The following is a 13433-nucleotide window of genomic DNA, read 5'->3' as shown; positions in this document are numbered from 1 at the left end:
GTCGCGGCTTTGTCAGCACATCAACAACTCGGCTGCTTCGGGACGTTGGAACAACTGGGACAAGGCTGGGAAGTGCTACCAAGGCCCTTGCTGAGGAAGCAGAGAAAGGAAGCTTCTGGCTATGGCTGAGGAGGAGAGACAAAAGTTGGGGGTCTGGACAATGAAATGGGGCAACTGCAGGGGGTGGTAGAGAGACGTCCCTGCCACCGCTCCATCACCAGAAGGTGTTCCGGGGTTAAAGAGAACGAAACTTCAATGAGTGGTGGTCCCCGGCTGACGACCCTACAGCTGTCCCAATGGCGCTGTAGGAAGCGCGTCAGGCTTCTTTGCCTAGCAAGCTTTAACACCCACCTGTACAAGTAATACCAGTTTCAGCTCCTAAACTGGACCAGACAGACAAAACTGGATATCAACCAAAATCTACTAGGTATCCCTCCCGCATCACTTTGGGATGTTCAGCGAGTTAATTTACACTTGTTACATGCATTGTGTCTTCAAAATAAACTTTTGTTTTCACAAATGTACAGTGTTAGCTCTGTTAACGCATACATCTCTTTTAAAATAAACTTAAGATATTGGTAAAACAATTTTTTAGGTTTCCTTCCTCAGTTCATGAGGTATGGGGTTAGGTTCAGAAAAAACATCATAGTTTGGCTTAAAATAAGTACCAATAAAAAAGTATTTACTGTGAATAGTTAAATAAGTAGAACATGAACTGATCTCCAAAAGGCATGACGTTAAGAAACATGCTTTTCAACATTTTAAGCAAGATTACTGTCTTTATTGTTGTTTTGTACAATTATAAAGTGAAAAAAGGAAAGAAGCAGCAGGCACAATTTTGGGCACCCCAAGACATTTGAGCTCTCAGACAACTTAACCAGAATCTCAGACCCTAATTAGCTTGTTAGAGCTATGGCTTGTCCACAATCATCATTAGGAAAGGCCAGGTGATGCAAATTTCAAAGCTTTATAAATACTCCTGAAACCTTGTCCCAACAATCAGCAGTCATGGGCTCCTCTAAACAGCTGCCTATCACTCTGAAAACTATAATAACTAAAATAATTAAAATGCTCACAAAGCAGAAGAATATAAGAAGACAGAAAAGTATTTTCAGGTAGCTGTTTCCTTGGTTCGTAATGTAATTAGGATATGGCAGTCAACAGGAATTATGGAGGTCAAGTTGAGTTCTGGAAGACCAAGAAAAATTTGTGAGAGCGCTGCTTGCAGAATTGTTAGAAAGGAAAATCAAAACTCCTGTTTGACTGCAAAAGACCTGCAGAAAGATAAAGGAGACCTGGGCTGGTGGTGCACTGTTCTAATGTGCAGCAACACCTGTCCAAATATGACCTTCATGGAAAAGTCAGCAGAAAAAACCATCCCTGCATCCTCACTACAAAATTCAGCATCAGAAGTTTGCAAAGGAACATCTAAACAAGCCTGATGCTTTTTGGAAACAAGTCCTGTGGACTGATGGAGTTAAAATAGAACTTTTTGGACAAAATGAGCAAAGGTATGTTTGGAGAAAGAAGGGTGCAGAATTTCATAAAAAGAACACCTGTCCAACTGTTAAACAGGGGGGTGGATTGATCATGCTTTCAGCTTGTGTTGCAGCCAGCGGCACAGGGAACATTTCACAGGTAAAGGGAAGAAGGGATTCAGTTAAATTCCAGCAAATTCTGGAAGCAAAAATCACCATCTGTAAAAAGTTAAAGATGAAGAGAGGATGGCTTCTACAACATGGCAATGAGCCTCAACACACCTCGAAATCCACAATGGAGTACCTCAAGAGGCTCAAGATGAAAGTTTTACCATGGCCCTCACAGTCCCCCAAACTTAACATCACTGAAAGTCTGTGAATAGACCTCAAAAGAGCAGCACATGCAAGAAAGTCCAAGAATCTCACAGAACTAAAAGCCTTTTGCAGAAAGAATGGGTGAAAATCTCCACAATAAGAACGGAAAGACTAACTAGCTGGTTACAAAAAGTGTTTAGAAGCTGTGATACTTGCCAAAGAGGGTGCTACTAAGCACTGATCATGCATGGTGCCCAAACCTTTGCTTCAGGCCCTCAGTATTTGTTATTTTGTGATAAAAATGTAATCTTGCTTAAAATATTAAAGAAATGTGTCACCTTTAACTTCATGCCTTTTGGAAATCAGTTCATCTTCTACTCACTTAACTACTCCCAGTAAATGAAATTTTGACTAGGGGTGCTCAAACTGTTGCATGCCACTGTATAGTGCGCTAAAGGGTGCTTTAGTGTGTTGGTATCTTACACCAAGGGCCACTGATTAAGCATCGGAATTTGATGAGTTGGGAGTGACACCAGGTTGCACATTCATCAGATTTTGTAGCCTAATTGATGCCCCTAAAACTCCCATATATTTCTACCTGTTCTGCTTTGTTTGTGGCAAAGTGTGATTCACAAAAATGTCATCAAAAAGTTAAAAAGAATTAAGAGTCAGTATAAGAGAAAAGTAACTAAGTACATTTACTCAAATGTGCTGATTCAGCTGAAGTGTTTCCTGTGTGGTTTCATCTATGTTTTGTCTCCATGCTCTTATTGTGAAATGTCCAACCGACGCGAGTTTTTGTGCCGTGCAGAAAGTAGATAATTCACATTTTAACGACATCGCAGAGAAGCCAAGCGACGGGAGAAATGTGTTTTGTTTTAGTCTCTTATGATTTGAATAAACTTAAAAATGTGATCGGGATGCAGGAGGAGAATTTAACCACCATGTTTTTTCTACTTTATTTTCTAAAGCAGGAAACTGGAAATAGACTGTGTCAAAACGATGATGTATTTCAGACTCATGCAATTTAATCTAAATCAAAATGCAATAAAAATCAATATCATTGTGAAATCCTGTGGTTTCATTTGTGGAAAAGACTCGATTCAAATTTTTGTTTTCTCTAAATACAGACAAAGATCAACACGTACCAGAAAACATCATAACATTTTGTTTTACTTTGTGATGAAGTTAATACAAAAATAAAGATACAGTACATACAGTACAGGCCAAAAGTTTGGACACACCTTCTCATTCAATGCCTTTTCTTTATTTTCATGACTATTTACATTGTAGATTCTCACTGAAGGCATCAAAACTATGAATGAACACATGTGGAGTTATGTACTTAACAAAAAAAGGTGAAATAACTGAAAACATGTTTTATATTCTAGTTTCTTCAAAATAGCCACCCTTTGCTCTGATTACTGCTTTACACACTCTTGGCATTCTCTCCATGAGCTTCAAGAGGTAGTCACCTGAAATGGTTTCCACTTCACAGGTGTGCCTTATCAGGGTTAATTAGTGGAATTTCTTGCTTTATCAATGGGGTTGGGACCATCAGTTGTGTTGTGCAGAAGTCAGGTTAATACACAGCCGACAGCCCTATTGGACAACTGTTAAAATTCATATTATGGCAAGAACCAATCAGCTAACTAAAGAAAAACGAGTGGCCATCGTTACTTTAAGAAATGAAGGTCAGTCAGTCTGGAAAATTGCAAAAACTTTAAATGTGTCCCCAAGTGGAGTCGCAAAAACCATCAAGCGCTACAACGAAACTGGCACACATGAGGACCGACCCAGGAAAGGAAGACCAAGAGTCACCTCTGCTTCTGAGGATAAGTTCATCCGAGTCACCAGCCTCAGAAATCGCAAGTTAACAGCAGCTCAGATCAGAGACCAGATGAATGCCACACAGAGTTCTAGCAGCAGACCCATCTCTAGAACAACTGTTAAGAGGAGACTGCGCGAATCAGGCCTTCATGGTCAAATAGCTGCTAGGAAACCACTGCTAAGGAGAGGCAACAAGCAGAAGAGATTTGTTTGGGCCAAGAAACACAAGGAATGGACATTAGACCAGTGGAAATCTGTGCTTTGGTCTGATGAGTCCAAATTTGAGATCTTTGGTTCCAACCGCCGTGTCTTTGTGAGACGCAGAAAAGGTGAACGGATGGATTCCACATGCCTGGTTCCCACTGTGAAGCATGGAGGAGGAGGTGTGATGGTGTGGGGGTGTTTTGCTGGTGACACTGTTGGGGATTTATTCAAAATTGAAGGCACACTGAACCAGCATGGCTACCACAGCATCCTGCAGCGACATGCCATCCCATCCGGTTTGCGTTTAGTTGGACGATCATTTATTTTTCAACAGGACAATGACCCCAAACACACCTCCAGGCTGTGTAAGGGCTATTTGACCAAGAAGGAGAGTGATGGAGTGCAGATGACCTGGCCTCCACAGTCACCGGACCTGAACCCAATCGAGATGGTTTGGGGTGAGCTGGACCGCAGAGTGAAGGCAAAGGGGCCAACAAGTGCTAAACACCTCTGGGAACTCCTTCAAGACTGTTGGAAAACCATTTCAGGTGACTACCTCTTGAAGCTCATGGAGAGAATGCCAAGAGTGTGCAAAGCAGTAATCAGAGCAAAGGGTGGCTATTTTGAAGAAACTAGAATATAAAACATGTTTTCAGTTATTTCACCTTTTTTTGTTAAGTACATAACTCCACGTGTTCATTCATTGTTTTGATGCCTTCAGTGAGAATCTACAATGTAAACAGTCATGAAAATAAAGAAAACGCATTGAATGAGAAGGTGTGTCCAAACTTTTGGCCTGTACTGTATATAAAAAAAGGTTTGATAAGAGATGTATGAACTATTAGGTCTTAAGAAAGAGAGCGATGGGCGAAAGAGATATATGATGAGATAATGAGGGATGACAGGAAATCATTTCCATACCGGGAACAGTGACACACTAACATTAAAACATCCAAACTGACTGAAACTAATCATCTCAAATTGTTTTATAGTCATCTCTGTGACTCCCAGTGCCTCCTATTCTCTTATTCCTCTGAACACTGAAGTCAACTTTGAGTGTGTTCTCATTGTTTCCCAGTGTTCTTATGCAGACAGCACCTTTAACCATTGCAATACCATCACATAACAATGTTAAATTAACATATTTTGTCATTACTTTCAATTTGTGCTACTTTATACTTTTACTGCACTGCGTTTAAGAGGGAAATATTGTACCCTTTACTACATTTATTAAACGCTTTAGTTACTTTACATACTCAGTGTAGTACAAAATATAATCAACAAATTATTATCTATTCTAAAACAAAATCAGCAGTATAAAAAGTGGTATTTTAAACATGTTTTGATCACTTTTTCTTAAGTAAGATTCTAAGTGCAGGACTTTTACTCATTACACAGTATTTCTACACTGTGGTATTGCTACTTTTACCTAGGGAGACAGCATGTTGCCTGTTTCGTCCTGTGGGCTGCCTTGTTGAATGCAGTGACACTGACAACAGTATATTAAACACAGATTAAGCTATAGAGCTTATTTTCCAAATGTAATAGAATAGTTCAACGTATCGTCACTTTGTAATGCATACCGAACTGAAAGCCTCGTACCAAACAGCTCAATACGTGCATTGTTACAGTAGGAGCCACTCAAAAGTTCCCCTTCCCAGCCAGCTGTTAGCCGACTGCCTGTCGAATCCCAGCCAAATCCCAGCCAAGTCCCAGCTGGCTGCCTGCCAGCTGCCGTGCTGGCTCTATCCCCCCTCCCTCTCCTATTTTAATTCTAGACACGCCCACTCGTTCAATTGCAGGGTATCGCCATGAGATGGCACCTCTCTCACAAAAAAAAAAACAGCCTGCAGTCATTCAGTTTATCAAAAGTGGAAGCTATCGTTTCTATAGCAATGACTCTTTTCAGGGTTAACTGTCTGCCTTTCCGAAACCTTGCCTCTGCAAACGTTAACTTCCATTATTCGGACTTGCGGTCCTTCACCTTTTTTTCATAAGTCCCCCCATTACGAAAATTCCTGCCTTTACTATTCGAAATGTTGGCCCTTCCTCTTTTTTCTAAAGGATCCGCCATGCAAGTTTGGATATTGTGGAATATGGCACTGCTGCAGTGCTACATTTCAGTTGCACACTGCGCGTGTCAGCAGCAGGCAGCAGTATAGAACTGGGCTTTTACTGATGCACTTTCTGAAGGCTATTTACTTGATTAGACTTCTATATTCGTTACGATATTATTTTTTTTGTTACTGTATAATTGTTTTCAGCTAATCAGTGAGATCACATCTTCAAAAAATGTCTGAAAGAAAAGTAACCGAAAAGGTGTAATACTGAAAATTTCGTTTTAGGGATGCACCGAATATTCGGTAACCGAATATATTCGGCCGAATATTACAAAAAAACACACATTCGGTATTCGGTGGAATAAGTTAAAAGCAAGGCCGAATAATAGCGGCGTTTTGATAACGCAATCAAACGGCGTGCCATGACGGGCGGAATAAAATATCGGTAGTGTGGCGATCCGTCCGTCACGGCACTCGCATTTGCGACTAAAAATAGTTTTGAGCGAGCAAAATAGGCTTAAATCATTCAGCACGCTGTGCAAGCAGCCAACATATTTCAACCAGCAGCAGAAACGAAAGGCGAATCCCACCGATTGTGGGTTGAACGGGGGACACAGACAGTAACGTTAATGTATTCCTGTCAAATACGGCGGCCATCGGCTTACCGGGCGACGGAGAAGTCGGTTCCAATAATATCCTCTTCTTGGTGTCATGACTGCCCAGAGTACCTGAACAGCCGAGCCAGCCGAACACAGGTATGTGATGTGTTCAGAGGAGAAACGAGCCTTTCACATTTCTCTCTTTCTGACAGTAACGGCCCACAAACCTCACCGCACTTTAGGGACTCTTCATTACTTATGAAGGGACTGTCAAGGGAGGCTGGTTGATTTTTATTTTATTTATTTTATTTTGATCCCCCCTATGTTAATCACTAATTGATGCTGTTTTTGAAGTATGAATAAGTCAATAAGTAATTTATTCCATTGAAATATCATTGATGTATTATAGAAAAGTGATTTATCTTTTCATAAATGACAAAAGGCACATCTGCCTCATTTTCGCTGTGGTATCATGATACTACTCAGAACCATGGTATTTTCATTGGTATCGCACAGTGGGTCCCAATTTTGGTACCGTGACAACACTAATCTGGAGGGGGTTCATCTGCAAAAACTAATGAAAAACTAAACAATGATATTCGGTATTCAGTACTCGGTATTCGGCCAAGCATTTAATAATATTCGGCTTCGGCCACAAATTTTCATTTCGGTGCATCCCTATTTCGTTTGTTTACAAGTTATTTTGAATTTGGAAACCTGTTTTGCTGACCTTTTTGTAATAAATTACGGAGCCCCGCAGTGGCCGTGAGAGGAAAAAATATACATCATGCACACGTTTTAATTAATTTGAATCCTCATTCATTCATTAAGTCATTCACTCTGCACTTGCTGCTCTGCATGGGATTGTTGTCAGCAAAAGGCAATTAACGAGGATATTGAGTTTTAGAGGATATTCTGTGTGTAAAAGTGTGTGTAATATCTTATATTATTTGTGTTGTGACGAAATCCCGCTGGCTCTGCTGCGCCTTCCCAGTTCAATTACGCATGGCACAGGCGCTCAGATGCGCATAAAAAACCCATGAATGAAGCAGCAGTCCTGTCCTTGTGTCCTGTGCACTGATGTCTAACGTTTAACGTTTGTTGAGCCGTCATCATGTTTAATTGGCACAGCTCTCTCGAAATACACCAGATACCGGCGCTACACGTCAGTCGCGGAGTGGTGCGGGGTTTTTTTTTTTTTTTTTTTTTGAAAACTTTTAAATTTTTTAATTTCAACTGAGGGTGCAAAAATAATAAATTGATGGTAACCTACTGCATGCTTTTGCACATTCGCAGAACCGGGGAGCTATTCCTCAAACAAATTGGTGAGGTGATCCTCTTTTTTCCTTTCTTTTCTCTCTTCTCTCTGTCCCAAACTGTCATTTCACCCCACGTGACCAGCTGACTTTTCTACGAGCTGACTGGCAGTTGAAACAGGCGACTTGCCTTATGATCTAAAACCAGCCACTGGCGACTGCATGAAAGGCATCTGTCAATAAGTCTCTTCAACGTCTTGAATAGAATCTTGTTCAGTAGCCTAACTGTGTAGATCTGGTCAATACACAGTACATTGAGACTTTACTTGTAGACTGAATAATAAGAGATTATAATCACAACTTTACAAGATTTGACAAGTAGCCGAAGTTTTCACATACAGTACAAAGACCCCTCTGTTTTGACGGCGGACAGTCTAGTCAAAAAATAAATAAAAATAAAGCGGCCCGGCACAGTTGTTTTTGCTATTTTGGGCAAGAGAATAAAAACAATTATTACAAGGGATGCTGAGCAGTAAGATCCATTGTGTAATTAAAAGGGATAATGCACATTCAGCCACACACTACGCTAACAGGCAGGGTCCCCTCTGGTTACACGTATTGAATGTTGTCGGCTCATGTCGGCTGCCGGAAGGTGCGCGCTGTGAGCTCCCCTTCCCCCTCCAACGCCAGTGATTTAGCATAACTATGCTCTAACCTTTTGTTTGCATACTGGGTTATTTGGAATGCGGGGAGAGAGACATTTCTACACTGAGTCTTTTTAGGCTATATGGAGTTTTTCGATGATTTTGTGATTTTTCGTTTCATAGCTTTATTAACTTAATTATTCTGATATTGTAAAATAAACACATTTAATTTTTGAAGTGACGTGACGAGAAGTTCTTGAATGTGTGTTGGAGCCAAGTGTCCCTGGCTTTCATGGATAAAAAGCCGACACAATAACATACAGCAGGAATTCACTGAACTAATTTTTATGTTGGCTCTGACTGGGAGAAATCGAGTGTTTGTAGCCTATTTAATGGTTCTTTTTTATTTATTTTATTAATTCCTCCGCCCACCATAGTGGTGGCAGCGGTACCGATGCAGGTTATATAGTATCCTACAGTAAAGCCTTAAAAATCAACAGAGAACCAATCAATATTTTTACTGTCAAATTTTTACTGTGAACTCAGGTTTGATAATGGGTAAAATAAAAAATAAATAAAAATAAAAGGTGGTCTTGCACACTCCTGGCTCGCTGCTGTCTAACCAGAGTGAGGTTCTGCAGGCATGGACGTCGGAACTATTTTCTGAGAGGGGGGGCGGGATTTTTGTTGGGAGGGGCGGGGGAAGCACGCACACTTATCAATGATTAAGGATTTGATTTGAAGTTATTTTATAATAACATGCAGTTATAAGAGAACTAGAATGGATGAACACGGCATCTTTATTGTTAAGAAAATTAAACTTTGAGAACTAAATCAAGCCATTTAAGGAACATAACAGCATTATCTGTAACCTTGAATGAAAAAAAGAAAAGTCTGTGCTCCTGACTCAGGGCTTTCATGCATTTCCAAAAGTGGACCTTCTCTCCTGTTGACCTGCTGATGAAGATTTTAAGCCCTCTCTGCACAGTGATACATTTATTTATAGTAAACACATTTTATAGTGAGCAGCATACATATGTCCCCTACAAATCCCAACCGTGTTTACAAAGTTTGAATGAACGAGACGGATGCAATCAGAAAGGAAACGGAGGCTGTGCATTGATCCTTTTGCCCCTGTCTGCAGGGACCAGTGGCACAGGATCTGAGACCACATCAACGAGAGACTGAAGAGCCCCAGAAAGCTTGACCGAGAGTCGCAGCGCCTGGGCTTTCGTTGATTGTGTAGCCTAATAGTGTTTGCACCTTCAATAAAAACACGCAAATGGCAAAAAAAAAAACCTCTACTGTCTTTCTTATTACATTTTGGGGAAATACCACTCTGCTGCGCATTGCAGCTGTGTAAAATATCACACAAAAATAAATATAAATTCCAATAGAATAAGTTTGCCTGATTTACTGAAAATAATTATACAATAACGAAAAAAATAATAGCCTAATGAAAATATAAGTCAGTCAAGTGTGTTTGAGATCATCATGCAAAATAAGATCAGTTTGAGTCTTGAACAAATTTAATTCATTTTCCGACATTAAACATGAGAAGATTATTTCAAATGGACATTCTCATTTCGTAGAGGACTCAGCTTAAGCATTGAGTGTTACACGCCAGTAATATGAAGTTATTTACGTGTTTTGTGGTTAATTATACCGTGGATCCTATCGCTCCTCTCATGTAATCCGTGCGTCCTGCATATAGCGGCGCACAGGACCGATGAGCAGCCTTCATTTCCTGTCAGATTGCATGTGACTCGTTCATCCAAACTTGGTCGGGATTTGTAGAGGACATGTAGCCTATATGCTGCTCACTATAAAACGTGGTTACTATAAATAAATGCATCTCTGTGCAGAGAGAGAAATATATGCTGCCTGCGTCTGAGCAGGAGGCTACACAGTAGAGATGCGGATCCTGGCTGACGCACGGCTATCTCACCATGCGGATCATTTTGGATTTATTTTGAGATATCTGATATTGATGCCTCCACCCTCCAATACGGTGGAAGGCATTTCATTTGCGATGCTCACAACATTGGAAACATTTAACAGATTCAAAAGCAACACATCTTTTCAGAAACAGTGACCCAGTGTTATTAGTTTTCCTTGGAAGTGCTTTCAGCTGAAGTCCCTATGACAAAAAATCTTGACAGTGAGGTCTGTGGATTATCCAGAGTACCAGGGACACTCTTTCTACAAAGACAAATTGCTGGTGAACTTATTAAATAACATTTTTACCAGCCATGACACACCGCGACGCCTGGTATTGTTTTCACCTTGTGAGTGAGTGTGTGTGTGTGTGTGTGTGTGTGTGTGTGTGTGTGTGTGTGTGTGTGTGTGTGTGTCATCATGGCAAAGTGTGGTCCACGGCTGCCTTTTACGCAAAGAACACACATAACCATTATGCCATGTCTTAGTGGGACTGTCCAGTGATTTCAGGCTTTTAAATTCCCACATAGTATAGTAACTAATGCCGAAAACTAAGTAGTGAAACAACTGCATGTAGGTACAGGGTGGCAACACGTCTAGGTCCCTGCTCCAGCTGCAGGTAGCTCGTACGGATCGATGTTATTTATTTCTTGGATCTTCACCAAATACCTCAGTTTGAATCATGATAACATGGCAAAAAAGTCACACAAAAGAACAGTAAATGAGATGGAGATTAATTACACTGGGGTAGCCTAATTAACGGGAAACACAGGGACAAGTAGGTTTTGAAAGATAAAAGAGAGCATCCTCTTGGCTTTTCACATGGTAATATTATTTAAAAAAATATGGGTTGCATACAGTAGTTGTAATTCGACATTCGTCATAAAATGCTACTGGGCTAAATAGTGGCTCTGTGGAGCCATGGACCAGCTGATAAGCTGTCTTTCCCAAATCTGCAGATATTACAGTATTTTGGTGATAGTCACTGCTCCTCCCTGTGGACAAATGAAGCATTGCAACTGGTTTTCACACAGGTCTCTAGGGGCGTTACAAGTCAGGGCTGCATTTCCTACATCATCGCGGGGGATTAAATTAACTCCACGGAGCAGGCGGCAAGCAGTCACGGATCTGCCACAGACCTGCCGCGGACCTGCCGAGGTTCAGTCATGGAAACAGGGCAACTTTTGAGTGGCTCCCACTGTATACGAAAACTACGACGACATTTTCGTCATCGACCTTTTTTCCATGACGAAAACGAGATGATAACGTGTTAAAAATAGAGTTGATAATAAAAAACTGAAACAAAATCTATGTTACATTTTCGTTAATGACATGAGATGGAAAAAATGTTAGTGGTGGACTATAGTACATTGACAGCTGAGAACGGCCGTGCTAGTAATTATCTTCAAATGCCGCATGGGTGACGGGCTGGTAAACTCCAATAAATAGTTTGCGCCAGGATGTTTCACTAGCCAGCAAAAACAGAGTTGTGTGGAGTTTGTTAGTTGGAGCAGTGGCTGTTACCAGTTAGCTCTGCTCATTAGCCACTAAATGGCAGTGGAACAAGCAGCCACTGGCTCTAAGTCAGGATTTGAGAAGGTTTATGCTTTGATGCTGTATGACAGGCAGGTAGGAGGCTCAGTTATCTGTGAGTGCAGCTGTATTGTCAGTAAACAGTCTGAATTCAGATCAGGTTTCTGTGACAGAGATGAAAGTTTAGTTTTAATCACAGACTCTGTAAGAGGACATGAGTTTGAATGTCCAGACTAATATGTTGCAGATAAAGAAAGAATTCAGGCTTTAATTAAGTTATTTTTCTGCTTTTAAACAGTGAGATGGATAAGTCAGAGTTTACAGTGAACCTGGGCACAAATCCTAGTTGTCTCAGATTATTTATTTGTGGTGTCAAAGTTTTTTAAAGCATACATAGAGAGATGTTAAGCTTTTCAAATGATGGTCAGTAAGTGTGTGCTCGTAAATCACCCCTTAAACCTGTCAGAAAACTGCTGGAGAAATGACTGTTTGTGAATGTGAAATTATTTGTAGTTGCAAAAAAATTGTCTAGAGATTTTTATACAACCTGTCACCATGATTCTAATTTCTGATACATGAATTAGCCTCACTGGATATGTTTAAAGATTTAAAAACATATAGAAGACATACTGACTGAATGACCAAAAATTGACTAAAATGTCATGAATTTTCGTTGACTAAAATGGTATGTTATTGACTAAAACTATGAAGATTAAAAATTAGTAAAATGTGACTTAAACTAATAAACATTTTTTGTCTCAAGACAAGACTAAATAGCTGCCAAATTGAAAACTTGGGGGATGGTAATAAAAGCGAACACAAAAGCGAACACACAGAAATGATCAGGTCATGTTTGCAATGGTGGAAGTAAGTACATTTGCTTCAGTACTGTACTTCAACTTTGAGGTATTTTACTTGTGTATTTCATTCTATGCTACTTTATACTTCTCCTCCTACATCTCAGATGTAAATATTGTACTTTTCACTGCGCTACATTTGTCTGCTTTAGTTACCTTTCAGATCCCAGTTCATCATCCCCTTCCTGTCCAGTGAAAACCATGTATCTCCAGATGTTGAATGTTTGCGATAAACTGAAGGATGGAGTGATCCTTTATGTGTTGAGAAAATTATCCCCCTTCTGAAGCTAAAAATACTCTTTAAAAAAACCTTGGATCAGCTGGAAAAGTCATCGCATAAAGCTGAAAACAGGCTGTTGATCTGAAATTTTAGAGATACGTGGTTCTCACAGGACAGCCACACAACAAACATAGAATATGATGCATTGCTGTAGATTAAACTATCCAACAGGATATCAAGGAGCTAAAATGAGCACAACCTGAAACATCTGCAGCAGTAAAATAAACATATAAAATCACATTAATGCAGCAGGAATAATAATCCAAAAACATCAGATAGAATAGAAAAATACTGATAGAAAACATTATGCTGCACAGTGAGAACATTTACACTGTACTTCAAGTACATTTTGCTGATAATGCTTACAAAGATACTTTTACTATAGCACGATATTAAATGGAGGACTTTAAACTGTAGTGGAGTATTTTAACAGTGTGGT

General features: G+C 40.1%; 1 protein-coding gene across 12 annotated transcripts in view; it reads right to left on the bottom strand.

The window, feature by feature from the left end:
- Positions 1-13433, bottom strand: part of sugct (succinyl-CoA:glutarate-CoA transferase) — a 317331-nt gene that overhangs the window by 231820 nt on the left and 72078 nt on the right. The gene's annotated exons all lie outside the window — the stretch shown is intronic.

Source organism: Epinephelus lanceolatus, chromosome 20 (genome assembly GCF_041903045.1).
Source record: "Epinephelus lanceolatus isolate andai-2023 chromosome 20, ASM4190304v1, whole genome shotgun sequence".
Lineage (NCBI taxonomy): Eukaryota > Metazoa > Chordata > Actinopteri > Perciformes > Serranidae > Epinephelus > Epinephelus lanceolatus.
The sequence above is the reverse complement of the archived record's forward strand: the minus strand, read 5'-3'. Positions and strand labels throughout refer to the sequence as shown.